Source organism: Ischnura elegans, chromosome 8 (genome assembly GCF_921293095.1).
Source record: "Ischnura elegans chromosome 8, ioIscEleg1.1, whole genome shotgun sequence".
In the NCBI taxonomy this organism is placed as follows: Eukaryota; Metazoa; Arthropoda; class Insecta; order Odonata; family Coenagrionidae; genus Ischnura; species Ischnura elegans.
Genome location: NC_060253.1, coordinates 90,523,117 through 90,550,131, shown reverse-complemented (window position 1 = coordinate 90,550,131; position 27,015 = coordinate 90,523,117). Strand labels below are relative to the sequence as shown.

General features: G+C 39.9%; 1 protein-coding gene across 3 annotated transcripts in view; it reads left to right on the top strand.

Moving 5' to 3' along the window:
• Window positions 1-328: 328 nt before the first annotated feature.
• The window catches only part of LOC124163746 (protein drumstick-like), a 120,823-nt gene continuing 94,136 nt past the window's right edge, over window positions 329-27,015 (top strand). For 2 of the 3 annotated variants that reach the window (XM_046540824.1, XM_046540823.1), the window contains exon 1: window positions 343-771. The gene's annotated coding sequence lies outside the window, so the exon portion shown is untranslated. Of the gene's footprint in view, window positions 772-27,015 lie in introns of all 3 variants that reach the window. The other variant, XR_006865835.1, reaches the window with a different exon arrangement.

Below are 27,015 nucleotides of genomic sequence, written 5' to 3'. Positions count from 1 at the left end.
ACCAAACTCTCTCTCCCTTCGCGGAGGTAGTCGTCATAGCAGCGCGCACGGCAGTCCCCCCACAACCTAGGAAGGCGGAGTGAGTCGAAGTCTCGTGGATTGGGGAAGTCAGGGGCGGTAAAGATTAGGGGAGGAGTGTTTGGAGGGGGTAAGGGGGGGATTCTCCTACCCCCGCGAAACCCCCCTGGGAGACTCCGGGGCCCCGAGAGTGTGAAGGCGGGAGAAGGGACGTTATATTGTGGGAGGGGCCACCGGTGTAGCCCATCCTACCATATCCCTTCTTCTCTCTTTCTTTCACTCTTCCTCTCTCTCACTCCCCCCTCCTCCTAGCTCTCCTCCCTACCTCTCTGCACGGCCGCCCTACTCCTCCCCTCCTCCTCCTCCTCCTCTTCCCTACTCTTGGACTCCTGAGGGAGTCACAGGTAAGGCCACCTCACGTCAGACGGAGGGCAGACGCGGAACCCAACAGTCGCAGAGGGCTCGGATAGTAGAGGAAGGGAAAGAAGCTGTGAGAGTGGGAGAGAGAGAGAGAGGTCTGGGAAGAAGGTATCGCCCGTTCAAGAGACGCCCACGAGGTCCGGGTAAAAAATTAAGCTCCCCACTCGAGGTCGGAAAGCGCCCAGAAGACGTTTCGGCAGCCCCACTGCGAGGACTCCGGCGTGCAGACATATTCCACCCTCCGGGAACGTCCAAACCAGGTTTCCGCCCGCTTTGGTGACGTCGGGAGTGCTTCGAGGGCCCATTTCACACCCTTTCCGGTGGCGAATTGAGGTGAGTGTTATGATTTGTGCACGATTTTTAGGTCTAGGGCACGGTGTGTGTGGATCCGTGCCGCGGTCTATTCTTAGGCTATCGCGCGCGATGTTTTATTGCATCGCCTGTATATTTTGGCCTCCTCCAGAGCCCGCCCACCCGTCCTGGAATTGTCGTTGACATTTTTTCGGCGTGTTTTTTATGGCGTTGGGGACCGGTTCAGCTTTCCACCTCCTCGCCGCTTAAATACCGTCAACCGGCTACCATTTCGCGTAACGTCTGCCGCTCTCGCTATCTGTCCTCCCACCCCTCTCCACCCCCCTACTCTCGCCTACCCCTCCCCCTCCTCCCGGTGTCCGCCACCCCCTCACCCACCCACCACCCACTCCAGAGAATCCCATCCTCCGGTAGCAACAACCTCCTAATCCTAAAAACGGCTTCCAATCTGTGGATGTCTTCTATCACTTTCTAAGAGTCCGCTAAATGATACGGTGAAATCGTTCCATATTGATGCTGATTCAATTTTCTTGGTATCGTAGATGCTACGGTTAGGTTCACTTATATATTATTGAGCCAAACACACAAACCAAGCTATTTTTTTCATTTACTATAATGGAATGGTTTTACAGGGTTTAGCCTGAAATAATCAGTAATGAATGCTTCGGTTTTTATCATTAGGCTTAAGGTATTCTGCTGTTTCAAAAGTTTGCAGCCTTTCGCTCGTTTTTGCTAGATTTGCCGTTGGTGTATTGATCCTAAATGTAGCTTTTTCCAATTTTTGGTTTCTTTTCAAGGTGTTTTTCTGTGTGTTTGTATACTCAAATTCATTTTTCGTTTATTTTTGTGCCACCAATTCCGAATCAAAGACCTTTTTGCCACGTTTCTAAGAGCTAGTATTATTACGTGAAAAGGTTGTTCCATTGTATCGTGATTATCCCTTCAAGATGCTTTCTCTCATTTATTTCTCGACGTAAAGTGGAAAAGGATGTTTTACTTTTCAACTTTTAATTTGATCCTGCGTCATTTGTGTTCCCATAGTATGATTTTCTTCCATTTTCTACTTCACTATTTGCTTCGTCATAGATATTTTGATCCTCAGCATGGTAATCTAAGGAACTCATCTCTACATTGATTTTTGGTTGTCCTGTTTTCACTTTAAAGTTTGGCTCTTGTATCTAACTACCTTCGCGGTCCCATAAGGCACCGAACCACGAAACAATTCTAAAAATATTTTGTATCAATTTTTAGATTTTTATCGGTGTTATTAGGTAGTTCCATCCTATCGCGACATAGTCTGCCGAAATATCCACCCCGTAGATATTTCCTTGGTAGATCGTATCAGTATTAGTTTATCTAAAATGTAGCCTTTCAGTTATACATTCTAATTCGAATCTTCGTCTCGATGTTGAAGAGAATGCGTTTCTGCCGTTGTTACTGACTTAGTCACCGATGTTTTGGAGAATTACAATGTATACATCTTTCGCAGCGTTCATGGAATCGTTTCTCCGTAAAAGCATTGAAAAATTATGTTTGGATGATATTTTTGTGGAGAAAAGTTAGCTGTTGATGCTCAATATGAGTCAATTTTGTGCGCCGAAGATAGTATGGTGTAAGTGGAGGATAGATTAGGTTAAAATTCCGGGTAATATTTTTATTTATTGCTGATTTTGAATTTCCGACGGAGTAGATTAAGTTAAATACATTCTATATTAAGTTTTCATATGCCTCACGCGAGGAGATTTATTCAAGGGTCACAGTTTAGAAAAATCTTCCTATATTATAAGTGTTATCTTTTTTATGTATTTTCGATTTTATTTTAATCCCCTCTTTATTATAAAGCATTCTTCGCACCTATATTAGCGTGTTTTTGTCTTGTTCTTGAGGCGTCTTACCTAGCCAATGCGGAAGATAAATTTTCATTGTTAATACGTGTATGGGTATTCTCCGCTTCAATTTTTTTTTAATATCCAACTTGTTTAAATTTCCGGTTGCATTAAAAACGGTATATGTAAACAGTCCGTGTGGTTTTTGTATCTTTTTATAGTATTCGTGTGGAGATTTCAACGCTCGCATATGCAGGAATAACTTTCGTCCGGGAGTCAAATAGCACAATAAAGGACCGAATATTCTATGCGGCTTCGCATTTTCTTGATTTGTGGCTGACTGCGTGTTTATGAACTATATTCCGGAGTCAATCTCGTGCGGGGAGGATGGGGTAGGCTCCCCCATTCAAACGGGTTGTGTTGGTCGCGTGAATGGGGCGGGAGAGAGCACAGCACAGTAGCCGGCCTGACGTTTTATGAAGGTTTTTTTTCCTCCCCTCAGACCCCCGCCGGGCATTTGGTGAAGCGTGGTAGGCCGGCCGTGCTCCTTTAAAAGGCTTGTTATCAGCGTAAAATTCGAAACTACACGGCGGACGCTCGACTACCTGTCGATTCCCCTGCTAATGGGAATAATTTCAAACGGAGCGTTCGGCGAGGCAGTCAGCTTACTGCTCTTTGTTTTACATGGTTATGTGGGCATAAAATGCGCTTCGCCTAGTAAAGGATTCGTCGATGATTTTTTCTTTTGATATTGCCCCGTTTATACGTGCTTCTCTTCCTATTATATTGTTGTCTTTCTTTAAGTTTTACCTTTGCTTCAAGTTGCATTATAATCATATGTTCGAGAGATATTTCGACAGTATGTTTGAAATGTTATCCATCGGAGGTGATTCATTTGTTGAATTTGTTTGCGAATTTTATCCAACCTTCAATAAGTTACTACAATCTATGATATGATCTGCATTAGCATTATTGATATAGATATAATTTTCTCAGAGATTATAAAATTTCGTATTCTCTCAGATTTTTTTATAATACGAAATCGAGTATGCATTTATCTGTTTAATCGTTATGTGTGAATTTCTATAACTAATTGATTTAAATCTCGGGTACTTACTGATCAAATATATGATTTTCAGTTGTAATTAGGTATTTTTGTTTAATTTTTAAATTCCATTGACTATAATGCTATTTTCTTTTCTTGGGTGCCGAGTTTCTTGTGCTTTTCGATTCTCTATTTTTTGGGCTCAGAATATAAAATGAAACAAAAATTTTTTTCGAAAATACATGAACAGCGTCTTAAAATTGTTGTAGTTGGCGTTGGTAGGTTTTTAAAAAAATTATTCTATTTCAAAAGATAGGGATTCTGAAGAGTTGAATCAGTTTCTTTAGGAAGTATTCTTATGAATATTATTGATCGTGGCGTAATTTGAATAAAAAAGGGTGTATCTGACGAGCATGTATATTAATGATTTGCAGCCAGATGGCAATGTGCTTTTACTGTCTGTTTTATCACCGGCTGATTATTTATTTTTCTTACGTTAGATGTTTCTTAATTAAACGACACGTTCAAAAATGTTACTATTGAAATATGGAGTTTTGAATTGTAAGTATATTTTTATCGGTTTTATTTTGAAGAATCTGCAGTAATGGAGCGAATGCTTTTTTTGAAATATACTCTCTTTATAAAACAAAACTTACTTCCCACATTTCCTTTCTACAAGCTCGGGGAATTAATACACCCACTTAAAATCTTATTTTTTGTGATACCAATTACATTCGTCTTAGAATATTTTAAGGTTTCTGTTATTTGATACCACTTTTATATTGTAGTTAATTGAAGTTACCTTTATGGTGTTAGAGTTCTGCAATGCGCCAAGATGAGTTTTCCTATCTAAATTTAAGATTTCGACGCAATGAGTGAAAATTGATTAATGCTAAATTCTGAAATTACAATTGTAACGGAATGAATGTCGCGAACATACAGGGATAACTGTAATGCCTTCATAGAACGCCCGTGATGTTGGAAAACTGAGGACGATAATTGCCAAAGATGACGTTTCCTGTCTAAAATTAACATTTGGACGCAATGCGTGGCTGCTGATCAATGATAAATTTTGAAATTACAGCTGAAACGGAATGAATTTTGCGAGCATACTGCATAATTGTAATGTCTTCATCGAACGTTTCCCGTGCCGTTGGAAAACTGCGGAGAAAACACTTGCGGATAATTTTTGCTCGTATTCCACTCTTTTGCGAGGGTAGTAGCATTCGCGGAATTGCCGACTGTTTAAACCGTCGTTCAATTCCCCACTGAGCAGATAATAAAGGTAGCGTCTCATTCGAGATATGATCTGAAGAAAAAGGGATGAATTCCAGTCGCACCTCCTTTAGGTCTCGGGCTGAACGGCAATCCACATTATTCCCTCCGGGATGCAACCTTCCGTGGCCGTAAAAATAGCGTCCGTTTCCACATTTGCCTCGGAAACAAAATAAGAGAAACTAGCCGGCGTTTTTACAGCTTATTACCCGAGTGGCTTTGAAAGGGAACCGCGGTCGTAATAATGCATTCGCATTATTTTTCCCTCACCTCTCGCACCCGAGTTAACGAAAGACCACGGGACCCACGATATGACGGACATCTTGTGACCTTTGTTATGGATTTGCTTTCGGCGAGAGACAGCATAGATCTCGGAATGGCTCATCTCCGTGGAGAATAAACTGTGAATTTGAGCATTGTGTATTCATTTGGGATAGAAGTTTTTCCAAAAATTATTATCTTAGTCTTACATCAGTTTTGATATTTAATGAATACCCAATTGCATTTAGATACAAAAGTGGGCTTGCTTTCGGTTAGAGGAAGCATGTATCCCCAAGTAGCTCATTTCCGTGGAAAATAAACTCTTATTGTGTCCATAGTGTAGTAATTTGAGATAGAAGTTGTTCCAAAACTATCGTATTTGGACAGTAGTTTTTCATTAAATTATTTCTTGATTTTATTTCGATACAAAGGCGGGTTTTCAGGGACAGAGCAGGAAATAGCTGCTGAAATTTCACTAGGGAATAAAAGAACTGGGATTATTTTTTAAATAATTTTTTAAGGCCCGTAAAACAGCTACGAAATTGATTATTGCAATAAAATGTCCATTGTTAAAATAGAATTGGCACGGTCTAATTCTTTTCATTGTTCATAAACGCAGTTACCATTATCATTTCCCCTCCCATATGCACCAGACTTAACGAAAGATCTAGAGGCCCACATAATCTGACTGATATCTGGTGAAATTACGCCGGAGACTGTTACGATCAACTACGCTACGTATAGATATTCATTGTGTGGAGGATTTAAGAAAGTATTAGCCACTTACCTCTGTGATATTCGGCGAGTTTATTGGGTCATTTACCTGGCCCGGGCCCGGATATCTTTCGTCGCGGCCGCCAGAAACGACGGAGGTCGACGGGTTTGGCGGCGTGTCCGCCGGCTCGGAAGGGACGCATGGGATTCCCGGGCGAAAGCGGTTGGTGAAGCCGGTTGAAGAGGGCCCGTCACCGCGCTGGCGTGGTTACTGTTTTTCCAAGAATTAGGATGCTCGTCATTAATGATTTCAGTCTTTCCCGGCGAATAGGTTCGATCAAGTGTCCCTGGGCTCTACACGGAGTTGAATATAAGGCGTGCTACAGGGGAGGGTTTATCCTGTTGTGCCCGATGGGAATTCCGATTAAGATATCCTTCTTCTGAGGGCTATATTTACTATCTCTTTATGCTTATATGCGTAAATTTGGAATAGGCCGAGTCCTTCACTCGCATTATACCTAATATAGTTTTCTAAGTTTTCATTTTATCTTTTGCTTTATGCCATGCTTCAATATTATCTTCACTAAATATGATCATAAGCCTCCCTCTAAATGACCGCATCTTTTGCAGTGTTTTGCTAGTGAATTTATGCATCATAATTCTCTAGGGCTTCTGGTAAATGTGACAATACATCAATATCGCACATGCTAAGTTACTCTTAGCTTCTTTTGTTGTCGTCTTGTGAATGATTTCGTGTCATATTCTTATTTTCCTGAATGGAAAGAAACGTATTGTTTTCAGCTCTGCTACTCTGAATATATGGTCCAACGTGTACCTCACAATCTTTGCCAAAGAGGCATCTAGAAACACCTTTTTATCATCTTCAAGATAATCATTCTCTTACAGTAATGACTACAAACTCTCAGGTGTATGTGGGATTGAGAACCTATCAGTTAGCTACAATGCAAAGAAAGAGACCAGATTAAAATCACTAATCTCTACTTTTGAGTGGTGTAGAATTGATAGCACATAAATGTTTCGTTGCATCCTCTTAAACAATTAAATGAATTTATTTTTCTATGTCTATAATGTCAGAAATGATAATACTAATCATCTAGGGATGAAGCTGCGAGCGTTTCAAATGGTTGCGTAAGCCATTGGACTAAAACATAGTCGCGATAGATAATCCTGATACAAAAGTATCATATGAGGAAGAAAGTTGAACTTCATTTCTATTATTGAAATTGAAACATTAGTAACTACATCGTCTTTTATTTCTTGGCTCATTTTTAGATATTTTAGGCAAGATTTGGCTAACGTATCAGATTTTTACTTGATGCTATAGGACACAAGTTTAAAATGCTGCTTTAAGGTTGTGCTATTTTAGATAGTTCAACACCCATATGTGTGAATGGTTTGAAAGAGAACTGGACGCGAGTTGTGTTATCATTCTGCTTTATGGAAAGAGATGCATAATTTAAGCCATGAGTTGGTTATCTTCCGCCTTGTCAAAATAGTGACTTTTAAAGGCAATCTATTATACCAGTATGTAGTGGATTGATTAATTTTAGCTTTTTAAATTTATTTAGTATGGATATTAATTGTTTTAATTCAGAGGAAGTGTAGTGAAAGGCATATCATTTGAACATTTTGCTTCAATTGACTCATTAATCATGCCCCCGGGGCTTGGTAATGAACAATATGCTATACATTTTTCAAATTTCCCGTGCCACGAATGACGAATGACGGTATCTGGTGCATTGATTTTCGAATGGATGGATGAATAAATTCGAGGTAAATATTTTTGACTGTATATGGAAGGGATTGTATTGCAATTCATAACTGCGGTGAAGGAAATATGTTACATATCAGTCACAATCGGAGGTCATCTGGTTTTTACTGTTTCTCCACATTTATTATTAGTGACGTTGCCGATAAATCTTTTCCGTATTGGAATTACTTGAAACAGTATGAAGTATGAGTGTCGTAGTACGATACAAATTGGCATTTCATCATTTTCAAGGAGTATGATGCATTGGTTTCATATCTCTAACTGGGATTTCGTAATAGAAACAACTCATGCAATTTATTACATTCATAATATTCATAATAAATGCTTGCCTTAATTAATGATAGTTTTTTTCCTTTCGTAAATTTAAAAAATTAGAGATTTTCGAAGGTTACATTTTTTTGACATGTGACTGATCTTCAGAATGTGCAATAACTTGGTGTCTTCTAAATGGATGATTGAAAAAAACCATAAGAATTGAGGTAAAATATCAGGAATTGTAACATTTGAATAGCTAATTGTACTTAATATTTTGATTTATTTTGAAACATTTTGGCACGTACCATTCCTATTAATTCCGGTAGCATGGTGACCCAACTTTGGGTTTTCGCTCGTCCATGGATGAAAGACAAGATTACGTTTCTTCTGAATTAATAAACAACTTCTATGCAAGTTACATATATCCAGGCCGGTGTCATTGGCACCTCTATAGGCTCGAAATATTTTAGCTGTCAAGGAAAATATTGGTATAAAGCAGGGTTCAGTTTGTGCTGCGCTTAAATTTTCTATTGTTAATTTATTTTTGTGTGATGAGTGATATTATCCCTCGCCATTGATTTGAAATGTGGAGTTTTTTACTCAACGAATAAACAAAAATAATGTCTTATTCAAAATCATCAGATTTATTGTAGTATCTTCCCATCTCATCCTCATACCTATCCCACGAATTAACCTTTCCGTTTTTTAAGTTTTTCCTGTGGCGCAATAGTCGCCGAATTATATTCACAAAATATTTTCTATCAATTATCAGTGCTCGATAATTATAAACATAAATATATCGCTCTGAGTGTATGTTGTCAGGTAACAATACACTATTTATTCTTGTGTAAAAATTCTTGAAAATTAAAAAAAATATATATAAACGGTGGCGCTGGAAAAAAATGCGTAATTGGCAATGGCAGAATGAATTGTAACTGCGAATATTATTCAGTTAAGTCAGCATGAATAAAACGAATACGACATTTTCCTCGTCTGGCTATAATTTATATGTAAGTTTTAATGGTTGAACAAGGTAGGAATCAAATACTATGTTACTGGGTATTGGCATATTAAGGCGCAACTAGGGCTAAAGACATAGTTAAGCACCGTCTTTTCCCAGTGTCAATTTAATCTTCTAGACAGCGGGTTGATCGAAACTTGAATAAGAATAGCATTTGCATTCACATAGGGTATGAAATCAGCAAGTCATGCATTGGTATCCGTGTGCATCAAACAAGGCCCTAGTTTCGTCAAATTGCCATGATGAAACACTTAGGTGTGTGACCAGTGTGTGTTGCTAGCGTCAGTAGATAAACTCTATTTCCCTTCGAAAGGAAACAGCCGACTCAAATCGATAGCTTTAGCATTAATTTGCTAGATAAAATTCCCAACCTGGAAACAGTGGCATTAGTTGTGGTGTTGAATAGGAACGACATATACTTACCTATATTACCTTACTAGTGCGCTGAAACTATGGTGAGATTTCTATATTTTTTGCCATCGATGAACAAGGCTTATTAAAATTCTTTTTATCCTCATTCTGAGGATGATAATTCTCAATACTGTAACGTAAACATTTGTGTTAATCATGTTTTGTTTTTAGTAGTTACCGTTATTTTCATTTAAGGTAAAAATTTGTAGTGATAGTTTGTAGTTTCAAAACGTCTTTCCTTCAGCTGTTGAGCTCATTCTGTTTTTTTAAAGTATCATGTTGAATCATGGGAGGAATTAAATACTGCGTAATTTGGTATTGACATGGTAAGGCGCAACAAATAGGTTCGCAATAGTGTGATTTCGTTGAGTCCAATGTTAATCCTCTATTCCCTCTCGAAGTGAACTGTAGTCGACACAAAACGGTACCATTTGCGGTGGCGCTGCTTAGGAAAGCCCAAAGTGACGATCGTAGCTGGGGTGAGGCGGCGTCTCTTTAATTGAAATTCGCGCCCAATACTCCGGTTCCCCGCTGCGACGCGAGCGAGACGCATGGCTTACTGCCTCCGCACACCTTTTATAACCAAACTCCCCGGCTCCTCCCTTACATAAACATATATATATGCGCTCCCTATCAACCCTCGACATATACCAAAAAAAACCCTCCGGGCACCGCGTAAGCGTGGGGCGGGGAGCGAACTCCTCGATTCCCGCTACCGTTGCCATCTTCGGCGGGCTGAAAACCTGTCCTCATGCCGACCACCCGCGGTCCCAGCCGGGAGGAATTATCCGGGCGATCGGGTTAATAAAGTACGAAGCGGGAGGTCCGGGTGGAGCTGACCGGCGACTTGAGGCCGGACGCCGGGCGAGGGAGTGTGCTCTGCAGACCGGGTCTCCGCCGTCCTCCCCCGCGGATGCAGGCGTGATCCAGAGCGGGGAACACCACAGGAGACGGTGGCTATGACCTAAGCAGTAGACTATATCCATCAGATATCTAAATAAGGTTTATATAACCAAAACACGTTGTTATAACACGATGGATATTTTGACAACATTTCATAGATATCCTACTCGTAACATCCATGAGGAGGTGTTAAAATAAAGTTGCATGGATATCCAAGTTGTAATATCTATAATATTACAAAATTGTTATATTCCAAGCAGTATCCATAGGTAGCATATGTTCTGTATAGAATCGAAGAGGAATTTTAGTATACAGGGACTAGCCACGGTGATAACGGGAGTCACCCGCAATGCACAAATTGTGCGAAAAATCCACAGAGAAAAAAATCATTCGCCGAAAAAATCAATCAAATCATTGGCGAATGATTTTTTCTCTGTGGATTTTCGCACAAATTGTGCATTGCGGGGAGCACCCGTAAAGTTATCACCGTGGCTAGTCCCGGAATACTTAAATACTTGCAGAGCGAACATCTCTTTGTGTTCTAAGTTCGGGCTCCGGTCGGTGCGCCGTGCGCACAATTTGGACTGCTAGTCGCATAATATGCTCAGTAGTCCATACCACCTTGTCCGGTATAGTCCACAAATTTCCACAGGGGAAAATGACGCCTCTGGCTTATGATTTTTTCTCTGTGGATTTTTTGCAGAATTGAAGAGCACATTTTTTTTGTTTATATTTCTGGGTATTACAAAAAAAAACATTTTAAGTTCACCAATTATGTACTCAGATACTTATTGTGAAGATATATAAGAGATGTGGTAATACGAACCTCCATGTCTACAGTTGGACATCGCTGCAACGTTGCTAGTTGGGTCCTTTGGATATTGACAGATATTCATATAACGTTAATGGGACTTGCATGGATCTTGCACGGATGTCATACATTAACGCCGAAAATATTGTCTGGATGTTGTTGGGATATCGATTGCTGCTTGGGGAATTTGAAGGCGGGGTGGGTGGGCGGATGCAAGGACTCGGTAGATATACTCCCACATGCGTTTGTGCCACCGCGAATGAGTGTGGCTTTTTGGAACTCGGCCATATGGACGATTTGCAATATGGAGGCGAGGGCTTGTCTCGTTCGAAGATATCAGTTGACGGCATTCGTTCGGTAATCATTAAAAGTCGGTGAAAAGGAGATAAATTGGCTGAAGATAAAATTTTCCGCCCGAAGATTACTCCGAAATGCCAATAACGGTTTCGTTATCTTACGATAAAATCTCATATTCTTTCTTAAAATAAAAAATAGCTCATAAATTCGACTTATAAATGCAGTAAATATATCGGATGTCTCCTCATGCTTCTTTATTTTCATCCTTCGTTCGGTAATGGTAAACATTCGGCTAGTTCATGCGTCTCTGTAAAAGGAGATAAATTGACTAGCGATAAAATTTTCCACCCAAAGTTAACTCCGAAATAACAATTACGGTTTGGGTATCTTTCTATGAAATCTGACATGAAACTGTTGGCTTTTAGGTCGACGAAGGTATGATTGAAATAGGCTCTTGCAAGTTTATATTTCAACATGGAAAAACACCACTCCATTACGCTTGGTTCTTAGGATTTTACGGGAATGATTATTGAAACATGCCAACTTTTAAAAACTCGTCTTACAAATGCAATAAATACAACGAATGGCTCCAAGTGGTTATTTATTTTCATCACATATTGTGGAGAAAAATGGAAAATATGTGGCATTAAACCCCATAAATTATTTACAGTGTAATTATTTGCATTTTTAGTAAACTTATTTAGTTCATAATCTGAGGTTTCAGGCGAGATGGAGTGGAAACGTGAAATAATGAAAAATGACAAAGCAGGAGCAATTTCCACAAATTTTAATTTAATGTACTCCAGTACATTAAATTTCATTTAGTTCGTTCTCAATGACAATTACTAAGTACTAGAGTAGTAGGACGATGAAGTATTCGAGACTTGGAGATAACATTTTTTCGGCGAAAGATGTACGCTTGAAGCTTCTGGTGGGGAGTGTAAGTGTAACCTTGCTTCTGAGTTTCCTATGAACTTGCTTGAGAAATTTTTCTTAATCCAAATTCTAATTTAAGGCTTTAATCATTATGGAAAAATGGGTGTATAAAGTTCATTCTAAGGTCTTATGAGAGATTTTTTTACGATTTCAACGTTCTGAATTATGACCAAGCGTGAAATTAAGGAAAATGTGATCATCTTCAGTGAACAGTTTGTACAACTCTCTGTTTATGCGGCAGACTTGAATCGCTATTCCATCTGTGTTCGAGATCTATTCTCCTATCAATCATTTCAAAATTGAAAAACTTATTGGCGTTATTAATACATCAATGGAATCCGGAACTACTAGAATGCATAACGCGGACGTATAATCAAGCCCTCCTCTTAAGGATATCCTAATTCAGGGTCATTGCTATCAATAGTGTTGTCATAAAGTTTTTTCTGTAAAAAAATATGGCAATATTTCAGAACTCGACTCACAAATGCAGCAAATACGATGTGAGAGTAATGTTTCATTATTTTCATCACATTTTGCAGAGATTATAAAACTCTGTGTCTGGGAATCGGAGTAAAACACGTTTTAACTTAATTGATTACCATTTCACTTCCTCTTCTGATGCGAGCATTTCCAAGGTGGTGACCATAACCGGTGTATCTGTGTCGCGAAAGACCATTTCGGGAGTCGGCTTTTGAGTTCCCAATTGATACTCTTTATTTTCTCCCTCGGATCTCTTTAATGGAAAAGAAAGAAGCGAGCCACTGCAACCGATAGCACGGCCGAGAGAGGCGGTCACGGAACAATCTCACGGGTGGGCTGCAGAGCGGACAGCAGTCCGACACGCGGCCCCAGCGCACGCACAGCCTTGTGGGAGTGACTGTCGTGCGGAATCAGGAGCATTGCATCGGAGACTCATGGATTCAGCATGTGGGAAGCTACACGGGGATGGATTTAATGCGGGTGGCCCCGGAGGGTGGTCGAAACGGGAGGTGCAGGGATTAGGGCGCCTGGTTTGCGCGGGGGTTTGGAAAAGCGTGTTTCGCCGGCTCGGAGACTTCCACGAGACCTTCGTGCGAGTGCGGTGAGGATAGCATTGCGGCCGGCCATCTCCCGTGCTTCCGGACGATTACGCGATCCGCTCCCTTATTAATGATGTCGTCGTGTTACTTCGATGTTGGTCTCATTCATTCCTCGTTGATATGTTAGGTCTAATTTAAGATGAGCGGATCGTTAATGAGAAGGTTGTACCCGAGGATTCATCATCAATCATCTTTTTTTGCCGTGATGGTGGGTTTGATTTCCAATGGTCCTGTTATTGGTGGGACTAATAGCTAGTGATAAAAGCAGAAGAACTAAGCGTGGTGGAGTGTAATATTTTTCATATTGGAATAAAAGCGTGCCATCATCTTCAAGGTAAAAAATGTTTTTTGTGACCAACTAATGTTACAAGGTTCATAACCATTTTCAACCTTGAAGATGATGATATAACATAGAAACCTAGGTGGGAATAAAAGTTTATAATCGAGGAAAATTGCTAGAATTTATTTCATTTTAATAACTAGTTCTAATGATGATGAGGGATAATATATTATAATAATAAAAGATCTAGGTAATTCTTCTTTTTTGAAGCTTAGAATTATTGTGTGAATATGAGTTGCCTCAGACGAGCATGGCTTGGCATTTCACTCAAGTTATTCCAGCGATTTTAAATATTACTAATTGGCTGAAAAAGAAAGTAATGGGGTGAATATGAAGTTTTTTTTGCCGTGGCGGCAAGGAAGGAAACTCTGAGCTATATTTCGTGGTATCTTGTAGATGACGCTGTATTTACACCATTTTCTGTCAACCTTTTCTTGTAATTTTGCCTTTTTTCACCGAAGGGGATTTACTAGTTAGATGGAATGAGAAAAAAGGTGCACAACATGGAAAGAATAGAACGCATCAAGTTAGAAATGAATCTAAGTCGGTCATGCCTTCCATAAAAATAAACTCCCTCATTAGGGATGAGTTAATTAAGACGACGTCGTACGCGTTTGGTGCAGCGGAATGACAAGAGTGAAGTTCTTTCCCTTTCTTTAAAACCATACACTGAACAATGGATGTCTCCCTCGTTTCATGAATCTTCTCTCTTATTATATCCATGAGTTCTCAACAGAGTTGAGCTCAGATTCGTGTGCACGCTTCTATCTTGTAGTTGGCTCTCACGCAACCGCTCTGAGTAATTAATATCTCCCGACGGCTCGCCTGGCTTACGTGCCTGTACTGAGTGAGCGCACTCAATTTCCACCGTCGCTTTGATTCCAAAGGTCTTCTTGCCTTCCCATATTGCTCCCGTGAATGGCGAACGGTATAAAACGACATTATCATATCGTGTCGATTTCTCAATGTACGTGGCATATTTCTCAACTTGTGACTTCATATTCGAGCGCTGAAATCACTGGTCGGGACTGCACGCAAGAACGGAGACTTCAACTCGCGAAACAGTCTGTATCATTTTCAGAAAGAAGGCTCACATACTCAATAGCTGAAAATTGATACGTCAATTAGTAAAATTTATGCATTCTGCAATGAGAGTACAAATTTACCACGCATTCAACCTTAATCAAGGTTCAGCTTAAAATTTGTATTTAGTTAAGTACTGATTTTTTTTGTCTTTTAACGTAATAATGCTGGTACTTAATCTAAATGTTACCTTGAGAAAAAAGGAGAAAAACTTATCCACGGTTATGTCGCCACTACGTTGTAACCATTAACATACTGAGACAAAGAGTATGCTATATTGCGGTGAGAAGTAGAGAGAAATACATTCAATTAAATATGTTCCTAATGATGAGAATTCATTTAATAATTTTCTTCAATTGTAGGAACTCCTACCCTTAAAATCGAGAACTAAAACAAAAATTAATTAGTAAACTTTAATAAGTTGTTTCCTTAGAATTATCTCGCCTAAACTAAGAAAGGTCTATTTGTGGAGTTCATTTTGATAGAGCTCTCAGTATCCGAAATCTTTCCTTTTCCTACACTCTTATGCCGCTCCAATCAATTGATTTTTTCTCAACCATAAGCAACTGTAGTATGGATTATTTCTCAGGCCTGAGTATAGGGATCGCATGTCTCAGAGCCGTTAGAGTTTTCATGTAAGTCCTCTGTACTGTGGAGAAAATTTTACTGTAGTACACCGTGACCTGCATTGATTTTTTTTCCGTATCGATATTAATGGGACTAGCTAATGTCTTCATCAGCATCAGAACTTGTACGGACCAGAACTCAATCGTTCGTACCTCATTTCTTCCTCACTCTTGTTCCCCGTCTGACATGCTCCTCGTTACACCGAAGGGGATTTACTAGTACGTTTTAAGTAGCCCATCCGTCTGGGTCGGTGTGAGCGCACACGATTTGTCAAAGTCGGCGTCGGCCGCGGCTCTGCACGCTATGGCCGCCGAGGTTGGTCCCCGTGTCGAGCAGGCACGCGATGGCCGACCCGGACGACGTCTCCTGACCGTGTCGACTCATTTTTTTTATTCACGACGGTTGCAGTTGACGACTCTGTCTGGAGGGTCCCTCCTCCCGCTTGGGAGAGTCGCACCGAGATTCCGTTATCTTCATCGGGTTCTCGTGACGCTTGGGAGTTAATTTCAAAGGCTTACGCGACGATGATGTATTCGCCACTTCCGATTCCGTGGGGATGTTCAGAAGAAACAGGGGAGGATTTTTCCATCGTGTTTCGCACTTTTATGCGTGTACCGTGATGAGTCGAGGGTCTATTTAACTTAGAAAATAATGTGTGGAATGTATTGAACATTAAAATAAGAAGAACTGCGTAGAATTCATTGGTAATAATTCAAAATTCTTGTCGAGTGGCTGTTTATTTTTTGAGAAATACGGAGCTCAATCTGCATCGATGAGTATGAAGGATTCAATACCTTTATCCCAACATTAATTTTCCTTCTTTCCGATCGACGGCTCCAACTGTAGACAAGATCCTTCACTCCCGTGATTCCATTGATTCCCACCGGTGGCCGTAAATTGTGGAGCTCTAGTCGCTAGGATGCTTGTCAATAAACGTATTATCCCGAAAGAGATACGCTAGGCGGCGATAATAATCGTTTGTTTACGATAATATGTTCTTAGATACATTAGTTTAATTTATAGCAATAAATGATTAATTTCGCTGCATAGCGCACCTCTTGAGGGCTAATAAGTATATTGACATGCACCCTAGCGATTGGAGCGCCATTATTTATGGCGACCGGCGAGAATCAATGAAGTCGCAGGAGTGGAGAATAGTGGCGCCTCCTAGCTCCATGGTTCCAGTGATCCCTCGAATGATAGCGAAAAAATGACAGTTTCAAACATTGATTTTCCGCGATGATTTCAGGGATGGGAATCCTATCCCTTTTTCCAATGCCCGGCACGCCCCTTTTTCCGTCGCTAAAACCATCGCTGGTACCATCTTTCAGCCAATCAGATTAGACAGCGATTGTAACGTCACGCCTCGTTTTCAATTGAATGACGGTTGTAAATAAGGTTAGTGATGAATAAGCGGTGGAAAAGCAGGCAGTGGTAATGGCCGTATGATTCAGAAAATGATGGGTCCATCGATCACTCTAATGGTCCCTGAAAACCTATTGCTGGAGCTTTCACTATGAGGGACAAAAAAATGATTTGTAATATTCAGGCTTGAGGAAGTATGGAATCATTTTAATCGGGATATTTCATGGATTTAGTTGTTGTGGTGCCTTCTGATGTGAAGAGTATGTGTTCATATCCTTGATGTGGGTGGAGATTTTATAGAGGAAGTGACACCCCTTGTTTGGTCCGAGTGAAGGATAAGCGATTCTTAGGACATTAATCCCCAGTCCTTTTCAAAATATTTGATATGAGCAAGTTAACTTAGAGTTCTGGTTCCTCTCCACTCTTTCCCTACCTCTCCCGGATTGCAGAAATTACCTTTGCAGTTGCTACCTTCTCCTTAGCACCATAAGCCTAAATCAACATGCTTAATACATTATTTCTGTGGAAAAGTAGTTTCCCTTCGAGAAATATTTTAGTTCACTACAAATGAAGCCTCGTTTGTAACAACTTAACTACGTGTAACATGGATTATTAGTAACGTAAACTAGATAAATAAACAAACTAGAGTAAGAACAATAAAAAATAGAGCAATCAACCCATTTAATCGCAGCGAAAACCTCGCATCAATAGTAAAATAGATCTAATAGGTCTAGGAATATTTTTTATCTTTTGAAAGATGAAAGCTCTAGATAACTCTTCATTTCTACTGCTTAACTTCAGCACTGCGAAATTTTAGCTTTTCCTACAAATAAATCGTGTTAAATGGTATACTACGTTATTAAATATTTTTAACCAACAGACGAGCTTTTTGATTTTTTAAAGTCAAACCAAGTTGTATTTATTGTAATCAAGGCTTAAGTGTCCATTCAGTGGAACGATTCATTGTGAACATAAAATCAGAATGATTGGTGTGTTAGTCGTTCGCGAGTTAAGTTTTACTCACAGTCAGGGGCGGAGGTGGCCTGGTCGGCTGGTCGGCGATCGCCGAGGGCCCCGAGCTTAGGGGGCCCGACGACGCTCGCATCTATCGTGAAGGGTATATGAAAGGCGAAATAAAAATTACACATGATTTGAAGCCCAAGTTTTTTGCAATTGCATAATTATGCGTTTTCATTGGCTGATATATTTACTATATACTCACTGTAAAAAGATTTTGTAAAAATTAATAAAATAAAGGTGTCGGAAGATAAAAGAGAACCTGATGATTTTTTGAAAGGGTTATTTGAAAATATTATTTCAGAAGCTTTTTAGATTTCAGTGTACTTTGAAGGAACAAATTCACTAAATAAGTAGATAATTGGACCGTAACACATTATTAAATTTTATAATCTTGAAATTATCACTTTTCATTGTTTTTTTCATTCGTAATTGCTAATTTTTATTAACTTTTATCTTGTTTTTAATAGCCAAAATAGCGTCAAAGTCCATTACCGGGCATGCTATTTTAATTTTTTTCCGGAGTGGGACCCACGAATTCCCCGGTAAGCGGGGCCCCAGCCGAGGGCCTCCAAGCACTCCACACCGCCCCTGCTCACAGTGCTTGCTCATGTTCTCCCATCGATTTCTTGTGATGGCGGTGTCTGCGTTGAGAAGCTGTTCCTCCCGGGACTCGTCATCGGCTCTTGCCGGTATACGCCCGTGGAAAAGGGCGGGTTCCCAATAAAAACTTACCGTTCCGAACCGTGACTCATTTTATCGACGCCTCATACTTCCCCGCCTTCTCCCAATGCGTGGCTTCGCGACTTCACTCTCTCACGAATATATAGCACGCCTTATTGTATTGGGGAGTAGCAATCGAGAAGTAGCTGCGTCACTTTTTGTTCGAATTAATTTAATGACTCGTAATCGCGTTTGTGAGATTTGCTGCTTTTTATTGAAAATATTCTTTTTTCTGAAAGTATTCCTACTCCTTATCCATGCTAATTTACCTCGTTTCTACGTTAAAGTCACTTTATTCTAGATTTTGGTAGCATCCGGCTGCAGCCCTATAATACATCGTGATTTGGCACTGCTCAGTCTGGAGTTAATATGAATACTTATGTTCTTTTAGTAAGTTAGAAACTTGTTTCGAATAGTTTTTTATGGTCTAACTTAATTCTTTGTGTACCTATTGATCACACTCTCTCTCTAAAGGGCACCAAATTATGCATCTGGAATATTAATTTTTGATTTAATTTTTTTATCAATGTCGTTTCACGCTTATGTTTGACACATATGTAACATGCGTGTTCTAGCGTCTAGATTTGATGATAGCGTCTCTAGCTTTTTCAATATCGCTGTATCTAAGTCGAATCATAGTTATTCATAGCTCAGTAAATTTTTCCCAGAAACTCTAAGGCTATATTGATGCCTATTGGGCAGGACGTTGACACTAATTGAAGGGTCTTGAGTTTTAATTCAAATGAAAAATTTAAGCATCACTCAGCAAATATCTTCGTGGTGAGATGAAATCCAGGGAAAGAAGTTGGCAATGAACCCTAAGTGAGAATTATTCGCCTTTAGTTTAGCAGAGGTAAGATTCGCCATTTTGCTTATTCGAAAAAAACTTTCTAATTGAGGCCCTGGGGAAAATTATTGATTTATTCGTTAGTTTTCTCTCAAGCAACGGGTCGTTCCAACACAGGGCACCTATCATTTCCTCTCTTGTCTTGCCGCGTAGCCTTTTTGTGTTATCATGGCTATGACTGTTCTTCTGTTTACCATTGTAATCGCCGGTAAAAGTATTTTTTGGCATTTTTTCCATCTCATTCTGCTATCAGTTAACGTTCGTAAACACTGTTTTTCTGGCTTTCTTTGTATCCGTCAGTACTACGCATTTGATGACGTGTGGCCGAGTTCGCGTGAGATTTAATGATTAAGATTTTTGCGAAGTGAAAAGGAGTTTTTTTTCAGCTTTGCTCGATGATTTTATGACGTGAATATATCTCCCTCAATGATACAGTTGACGAATGAAAAACAGCCGATGGTTTCTCGTAAAAAAATTATATTTCTTCCGATTCCTGTCGCCACAATGTGCAGTAGTATGACTGGAGAGGCATGTTGTAGAGAAAGTAATGGGGAATTAAATTAGAGACCTATACCGTTGATGCAATTCTAGACCTCTTCTTGTTTTTCTACCATTGTAGTATATGTGTCACGTTAATGATTTTGTCGTGGACTTACTTTTGACATTTTATGCATCATAACTTCTGTCTTTTAATGACTTTTTTACCTCACGAGCTAATTATCTTTTTCAGTACGTGTGGCGACCAAATGGTCCTCTTTTCTGTGTTAGTGTGAACTTTTAATTCGAACTCTATATGGGAAGTGAATTTGCGATTTTGAGTCGAGATTGTGTCGTCGTCACGTACGCATGCATAATTAATGTTCGGTAATTCATGGAAGTTGCGCAATATCTCGTTATATTTCACCATGGCATACTCTGGCACTTAAGGAATGTTTGAGTAATAGCGGCGATATTTTTCGTCTCCTTCCGCAGAGTTTTACGTTCAGAACTATGGATGGTCAAGTATATTTCGTAATTTATTACCGAGATATATGTGCAGAGTAACGGAATTGCATAAGGCGTTGTCTAGGCTTCATTTCTTTCTCAAGCATGTGGAACAGGGTGGCGTTATTGTTGGAAATGAAAGTCATCGTGGTTTATTGGTCCGCTTAAATCTGCGTCCTGGGCCAAAATTGTTGCATTCAAACGTTATGTTTACATCGGTGTCGTCACTTAACTAGAAATATAGCCCTCTTTCATAAACTTGGTGTTCACATTTTTGGAAAATAAAATAGAACATATCTTTTGAACAAGCGCGCTAAAACACTTTTCTTACGGTTATGCGCTTTTGTGCTGGCTATCTGTGCAGAGTATCGGAATTGCTTGAGGCGTCGTGAAGACGCCTACTTTATTTCTGGCTGACTGGCTGTGTTCAAATAAACTTGTAACAACCAAAGCATATGAAATTCTCCAGCGAGAACGCTTTATCCTTTTCATCCATGAGATTTTCATCACTAGCTATTTCATCTATTTTGGTACGTGAAAAGTCTCTCAAAGCTTTCCAAGAATATAATATTTATTAGCTATAACGATTCATTGTCCTTATTACTACTATGTTTCAGTTGGTTAATCTGGATATCAAGTATGTTTCCTGTAGAATCTCCTGTGAAATGGTTTAGTTCTTTTTATAATTATAACCATGATTATCTGTTTTTGGGTTTAAATGTCTAAAATATTTTCTCATTAAACATGACCTTTAGTGCGCGTTGGAATACTGGCATGAAACTTTTCAACGCACAAAAATGGTCTAGATTCGCTTGAAATATGTGAAATTTGCCCGCTCCGAAAAATTCCCATTATATTCCTCTATATTCGTTATTTTACAGCCCTCCCATTTGCGTTTATGATAAGATTTCTGCCGATATGGTGGTGATAATTAATATCTAAGTGCAGTGCCACTCCGCTTTTATTTCCCAAATTTAGTGTTGTCAAGACATTTTTCGTTTTTCATCGAAAAGTTTACTGGCGTAATGCATTACGCTCATTAGTAGGTGTGTACATGATTTTAGTGAATACGTACCGCCTCCGTTAGTGATTTAAACGAGTCGAGTGAGCTATTTTAGTACGCTCAGATCCGAGACTTGATTATCGTTTCACGTGACCGTCAGGAGACCCGAGGAAGGAAGCGATTCGCGAACAATGGCTCACGGCTTACGGCGGGTGAAAAAGATTTCCTCCGCCCGCGTGGAAGTTACCGGCGCCCCAGCCTAGCAGTTGGTTCCGAACGGCTTCTCATTTGTGGATGCAAAGTTTTCCGTCGAGCGTCGTCTGATGGATGGCAGCGGTTCGTCTTCATTCGGGGCCTTTCTCCGTCGTCGGTTTTTCTTTTAACGACCCCGCGTCCCCTCCCACTATGTTCGGAGAGTTCCCTCAACCCAGCACTCTGAGAGGCGGTGGATGCGCGCTCTTCGCCGTGATGCAACGTGCCCCGGCGGGCGCTTGTGTGTTTCAAGACTTTTACGACGATGTGCTGAAAGGAGAATGGAAGAGAGGGAATTGAAATTACGTCTGTTCCCTTCGGAGTTTGTGCTTGGGCGCGGGGCGTTAACTCCTCGAGCCAGGTGTTGGGTACCGCGCGAAGGGATTTACCAAACTACGGTGCAGCGATTTGGTGCAGAAATGCTTCCCCTTTAATCTTTCGCCACCTTGAAGTCGCCTTAAAAACTCGTGAATCTTTGCCCAGGTTAGTTTTTTCTTCAGTAATTGGTTCTTTCCGACCTCATTCAGGGTAAAATTTATCTTTATAGTTTCCATTCCGCGGATCTATTCTGTGTAGCTCTATTTCAACTATTGTCTCAGTGCGCTACTTGCTAGTTCCGTAGCCAGTCCTACTAGGTATGAATAGAAAATTACGGGTTATAAATTTTTCAATTTGTCGCGAGTTGGAAGAGTCCATTGTCATTTTTTTTATGATGTAAGTATACATGTCCCTGAAGTATGATAAAAATTTCAGCTTTATTCATTGATTACCTACTTTATTTGTGGCAATCGCTAAGCTTAGATGCCTTTTTATGAGCTCGGCGATTTTCGGCTCTCTCTTCATTGCTTGGTCGTGAAGTTTTAGCCAAAATAAAATACTGCAACGATGCCCCAGCCTCCATATTCGCCAGACATGGGTCCCTGTGACTTTTCCTATTTACAAAAATGGAGATACCTTTAAAGGGCCGCCTTTTTACAAGCATAGATGATTTTAAAAGAAATCGATGACAGAGCCTAAGGCTACATTAAAAATCGAGTTTTAGAAGTGCTTCGATTATTGGAAGAAGCGCTGGCACAAGCGCATAACATCTAAAGTAGACTTTTTTTGAAGGTGATGACATTAATGTAGGAAATCAATCGTTTGCGAGTTCACTTCGTGGAATGGTGACATTATAGATTTAAAAAAATTTACTTCGTTGTATTCCGCACCGTATTTAAAAAAAAAACTATCGGTTTAGGCCTTTTCAGGCCAATATCAAGAGGTAAAAGAAGTTATAGGGTCCCCTCGAGAGAAAATAGGGATAACGGTAAATTATTGTTGAAGTAAATTGCATGTTTCAGTTAAAGGAAGTGAATGTTACAGCAGGAATGCGCTAAAAACCCTTTCGCGTGAAAATCAAAATAAGGAAGCTCTAGGAAGTGGAATTATAAATTTTTTATACATTTTCATCTTTGTCCTCTCGATATTAAGACAGTTTTCCCTATTTAATTCCCATATTTTTCAAAACTGTTTTTAAAAATACATTGATGATGAAAGTGATAAGTTTTCCATCGCTAAGTATTGCCTTTCCGGAAAATGAAATATTAAACTTTGTTAGGTTTACTAATACAACATATATTAGTGAACCTAAGTAAGTTTATTCTTTCATTTTCCATAATGGAACGGTTTCACGAAGTTAGGCATGAAATAATCAGTTAAAAATATTACTTTTTGGAGCTAAGTATCCCAAGCTCCCTATGCACCTCGACTTTTCGGCTGTGCTGTTCCGATCCGAGCAGAAAGGAAGGACTCCACCAAATCTCCAACTTCCCTTGAGTGCCACCCATCGGTAACGGACGTCCCAGTATGACCTCTACGACCGCCAATATAAATGCTAATGCCGACGGGCGCGTTTGGACGCCCGGGGCGGGACCCTTACGAACGTGCGGAAAGAGTCAATTCTGCTGCGGGTGGAAGATGAGGTGTCTCCCTCCCTTTCTCGGAACAAAGGCCGGGCCGCGAACGACATCGGACTCGTAAAATGAGGAGCTTTTACCCCGAGCTTTTTTTCACTCTCAATATTTTACGCGGTGCTGAAAAGACATTCGCAGTTCACGGTATTCCCTTCTTACGGCTCGGACCGACGTGAGGAAGTGCGCGGAGAAATTGGCCGAAGAAGAAGAAGTAAGTGTAGGGACGGATATAAAATAGTCACGGCTTTTGTCTGAAGAGCATAAGTCCCAGGTCTTGCGGGCGTTGATAGATGTGAAAGCATTGCCTCTTCTTACCCTTGTCCAGAAGTTTAGCCCCTTATGCGGTAGGAAAATATGAGTAAACCTGTGGCATGTTGCTTTTATTGAAAAAGCCGTATTTCAAACTCAATCTTGAACAATATCGCTGTACCGAAGTCTGTAGTTGCGGGTTGAAGTTCGCGTATTACATAAAGTCCCGTAGTTTAACGATCCAATGCAATAAACAGTCATTAAAGGACGATTTTTCACGCTAATCTTTCATATTTATAAATGTTGGAACTTTTATTCACTTTTAACTCAGTTTAAAACGCCTTGTCATGAAATAGTGATAAAAAAAGATGATTCGAAATCGTACTGTATTTAGAAGTTAATTGATTAAGAAATCATATAGAGAGTACAAGAAAAAATTGATAGGTTCATGAGAGACCTTTTCTGTTTCTGCTAATCTGTACGTTTTATAGTAATATCTATCAATTGTAAGTATGTAAGGTAGAGATCACTTGCCGAATATCTCCGCTTTCTCTGTTACGAACTTTTGATATTCGTGTATATGAGCCATTAAAATGGATGAGTTCTGCTATAATTGTGTCTAACTTATTTCTTCAAATGTAGTGGCCCTTTTCATTTCCAGCATCTGCCGCATATGTGTTTTAATTGCTGAGGTATATTTCTTCACATAACTACTTATGCTCTTTGTTGCAGCATGGACACTTTTTTTAAATTCCTGTGTATTTTTATTCCGCTTTCTCATGGGTCTGCCTGTATCAAGAAAAATCCTAAACGAACTAGGCAAAGTAGACAATGTAAATAAAAAAAACAATTCAAACTCGTTTGAGATTACTTTACTCTTTATAGTAATAGGGATATTGCACGTCTTTACGAATTAAATGAGTATATGTGAGTTGACTAAAAATAAATAAATACTGAGATATATTAGCCATAGTAATTTTCTTAGTAAGGAATATTATAATGAATAGTATGTTTTCTTTTAGTTTGCCTGAGGCAAATATATTTATAAGGAGAAGTACTTAAGGTTACAACAAGTGAGTAAGTAATTCCAAAACTAGAGGCAGAATTGGTGGAAAAATTACATTAAATACATTACAAGTAGGGATAAAATATTAAGTATTTTATGCAACATTTACGTCTTTTACAACCTGTATGTGGCGCTATGCGTACGGCTTCATACAAGAACAATCAATTATATGTTTCGCTGAGGTTGCTCCCCTACCATACGAAATGCTCCTCTCGCCCCATGACAAATTAACATAGAAACTGTTGAAAAAGTAAGATGGAATATTTTGTGTTTTTTGTAGGTAATGTAGAAGATAATTTTTTCATATTTTACATGGCTTCACACAATATCTTCTTATAGAATCGGTAACTTGCTTGCCTAAGTTACTCCATCACGATAGAGCGTCCTTTTAGGCTAAATCTGATGTAGGTAGGTCCTGATATGAATTGCCTGCTGCATAATGCAGGTGGCTGCTTATGATGCGAAATATATCGAAATTATAAAAATTATATCATTTTTTGGGAAAATCTTCATTATCTTGTATTAATAAGTTACTAATTTCCCTTCTCGCTTTTTGTAATGCACGGTGAATTGCATTAGGCTTCGCACAATATCCTAATAAGTTTAGCAATTTACCTGTTCCGCTAGAGTTCCTCTCTCGGTCTCTCTGAGTCACGATGCTTCCTTCTTTGGCCTTCTCCGAAGTCCCTCCACACCGCACCGACGTTTGCTTAGGGACAACGGCCACGAGGGCATCGGAGCCAGCTCGAAGCTCATAGCCGGTGCACGAACCCGCACACCTGGGCACCAGGTCAAAACAAATGGGTGTTGACTCAATGCACATTAAAATCCTTGCGGAAGGCTCAATGATACGAGTGTTTGCGTCGGTTTCCAGGGTTTTTGACGGTTCTCCCTTCGTGGTTGAATGGAACGGGGTTAAATGACGCCCACTCGGACAATATTGATTCGCTGGCCTGTGAGAACTGTGTCACTTCCGCCGTCAGACCGGAAGGCGACGGCACGTTTGCGGGTAAAGCAATAGCCAGAGGGAGCGTCTACAGAGTGCACACAAAGCATGATATACTCTGGGGAGATAAACGAGGGACCCTTTTAGCTTGTGCCAGCGAGGAGTGTAAACTTAAACCTTCCGAAGTGTGGTCGGTCTCTTTTTGTCTCCTGAAGGAGGTGGAAAGTTTCCGCTGTTGTTTCTAAAGACTAAGGGGACGGAATGTCTTGAGTAGCTCTGAGGGAAGCGTCCGATGGAATAGGAAGGGATTTCTGGCTTTCTATCTCGCCGCAGCGCCGTGTACTTACTCAGAAGAACAATGTTTCGAAGCCGATGGTGGTTGAAAATGTAATCACGGGTCTCTGAGAGAACAAAGTACTAACAAAGCCCATATATCTTAATACTTGGTTTCTTGTTACATACAGTAAATGGAAGGAGATAAGTGACCTGATGGCATCAAAAAATACGGATGAATATCATCTTAAATTGTGGTCTTCTCCAAAAAAATAATTGGATTTAATATTCGCTCGCGACATGGCAAAAAATGGCATAAAAAGTTTTTTCGGTTTATTTCATCGCTAAGATTCCTGGATTCTCTTGTGTTCCTCAGTATTCAAATTCAAAGTGTAGGTAAGAAAATCCTCATGTGAGGAACTATAGAAGCTATATAGTGTAGCTACGTTCATGACTAATTTGTTTGGTCATTGATAAAATTATTTATAATACTGCATATTAAAAGAGTACGAAGAGTAAAAGAGTATTCTTCCGATCAAGTAGGTGGGTATACCCAATTATCATGAACGGGGAAAAATGCTTGGATTTAGTTACTATATATGCCATTATTTTTCAAATTAGCCCGGGAATTTCTAAACAGTACATAAACGTCTCTTCACTGAGAATTGGTTTTTGAGTTAGGATAATATAGCTGTCGAAGTAAAAATAATATATAATCCCCTAATCATATTAGTTTTTTCTCACCTAAAATTTGTGATCACTTCAATTTTTCTCTCAACTTTCACCATACCTACGGGTGGCCCTGACTGGAAACCCCGGCAACGCTGAACTCGATTCGGACGCTTGGAACTCAAGCCTCCATCGCGGAGGAAATGCAGCTGGGGTTATTCGTGGATGGGAGGGGGCCGGTGG